This window comes from Centruroides sculpturatus, unplaced genomic scaffold (assembly GCF_000671375.1).
Source record: "Centruroides sculpturatus isolate CEXI.00-Female unplaced genomic scaffold, Cexi_2.0 scaffold28, whole genome shotgun sequence".
In the NCBI taxonomy this organism is placed as follows: domain Eukaryota; kingdom Metazoa; phylum Arthropoda; class Arachnida; order Scorpiones; family Buthidae; genus Centruroides; species Centruroides sculpturatus.
The window spans coordinates 139,795-141,993 of NW_019384448.1; the positions used below are offsets into that span (position 1 = coordinate 139,795).

General features: G+C 36.7%; 1 protein-coding gene across 2 annotated transcripts in view; it reads left to right on the plus strand.

The window, feature by feature from the left end:
* Nucleotides 1-2,199, plus strand: part of LOC111620457 (beta-1,3-galactosyltransferase 1-like) — a 19,750-nt gene that overhangs the window by 14,474 nt on the left and 3,077 nt on the right. Inside the window, exon 1 of one of the 2 annotated variants that reach the window (XM_023362380.1) lies at nt 583-717. The exons of the other annotated variant lie outside the window; for it this stretch is intronic. The gene's annotated coding sequence lies outside the window, so the exon portion shown is untranslated. Of the gene's footprint in view, nt 1-582; nt 718-2,199 lie in introns of those variants that run through there. 2 annotated transcript variants of the gene reach the window in all.

A 2,199-nucleotide genomic window follows, 5' to 3' on the forward strand; every position in this document is an offset into this window, starting at 1 on the left:
GGATAAACGGTGTGGTAATGCATGAAGGACGAACACACACACACACACTCATTTTTATATATACTGTATATAAATGATACTCATAATTCAAAGCTATCAGTTACTTTTCGCCATCTTTCTGGGTCTTTTTTGTGAGCCGACTCCATCGGAATTCAGACGGTCGGCTATTTCTTGCCACAATTTCTGGCGATCTTTTACAGTAAAGGAAGCATCTAACGTCTCTGATATTAATTTAGGGTTGTCTTCCATAAAATTAACGAGCATCTCGAACTGGTGACTTGTAGTTCGCTGACTTCGTTGGTCTTTCTTCGACATTTTAAAACAAAACTATCCATTAGCGCTGGTGCACGACAATGCTAAAACCACGTGCTTTCGCTTAGAAAATGGCGGGTTGCAGTCACGTGACAAAAATACAATGTTAACTAAACTGTGATTGGTTAAAACGTAATAGCTATCGATAGCGTGGAACCCAGACGCGTTTCGACCGACTACCCGTAGCGAAACCCACTTAACGTGGAGCACAGAATAGCGATTTGTCTAAGGTTCGTTAACTGCCTTTCGTTAAGATGACTTATCGAATGTCCCGTGTATTGCTGTCGTTGAGTTATCGGATGAGCTCGGAATAGGTTCCCATGTCCACACTGGTGCCATTGTGAGCCTGGCCGAACCCATAATGAGTTTGCTAAAAGGACTTAACAAATTCCCAAACTCAAATTTGTATGTAGACCCTTTTTACTATTGATATACTGTATATAATCTCGAGAATAATGTTAGATATAAGAAAGTCGAGACCAGATATGGAAAGTTTAGTGAAATGAAGCCTTGATATATGAACTTCCGGGCTAAACCGAAAGTCACATGATGTCAATTAAAAAATTTTCCTCAGAATGAAGTTACAGCGATGATCGGTATAACCAGTGCTGTAACTAGCCATTCCTGTGCCCTGTGCAAGAATTTGCATTTAGGCCCCTTAATTAGGTTTGGGAAAAAATAAAACAAATACATGTATTTTGGGCTCCTTCCAAATGGACCTTGTGCATGTTGCATCTGCCTAGTACGGCACTTATCTTATCAAATCTTAACCTTATCAAATCTGCCTCTTAAAATTAAAAATATCGGGAGAGGGAGTCAAAATTTATTTTTCCTATTGTCATATTCTATAATAGGCAGGAAAGTAGAAATTTAATCAATACAGTTATAAATGGTCTTGTTTGTAGTTCAATTAGTTTGTAGTTCAATTGTTATCAGGAAAAGTATGACAAGACACTAGTATTTGAGGTGGAGAGCGTATATTTTAAATTAAATAAATTAAAAATTTATCAACTGAGAATTCTTCTTAAAAGCTGATAAAGACTCTAGCTGGACTTTCCCGGCACTCAGAATTTACAAAGTTATATGTGGCGCCATCTATTACGAGATTTTATTTTTAAAATAATTTTTATATTTTTAATTTCTATAAGAAGGCAAATGCCATTATTTTTAGGAGTACCAGTGAGTTTTTAAAGTAGTAAATGCTAATGATGAGTAAAATTTTAACTATCAAAATTTCATAAAATAAATGCTCCTTAATACAGTTGTCCCTTCATAATCCGACAGGTATGGGACCAAAGGTGTGTCAGATTAGCAAAAGTGTCCGGATTACCAAAAATAATTACATATTTCGCATTGTTTAGTTAGCAGTAACTTACAATATTCTCTACTCCAACTGTTCGAACAGAACTGCTCACATAAAACACACGAAATGTGTGTCATCGAGTAAGAATTGGATAGGGAGATTCACATCGCGACATGCTTCTGTGCAAGCAGACACGTAACGGGGACGGGTACCTTGACGAGAGGTGCGTCGGACTACTGAGCATGTCGGATTAAAAAACGTCGGACTATAGAGGGACAACTGTATAAAGAAAAAATTCTGCCAAGTTCTGAAATTTTTGGTTGGTCGGTCCCGAGATATGAGACATATTCAATAAGATTAGTAGCGGCCTTTTCTGAATTTTTGAACTCTTTTGCAAGCTTTATGCAACAACTGTATGACTCTCCAAGTTTGATATGGGCAACACTATTTTGTAAACCGCGCCGTAATGAACTTAAACGCCAAGTAGTAGAGACGACTATTGTTACAAGGCTGCATCTAATATATAATCGAGACGGGTTGATGATAATAATAATAATAATAATAATAATAATAATAATAATAAT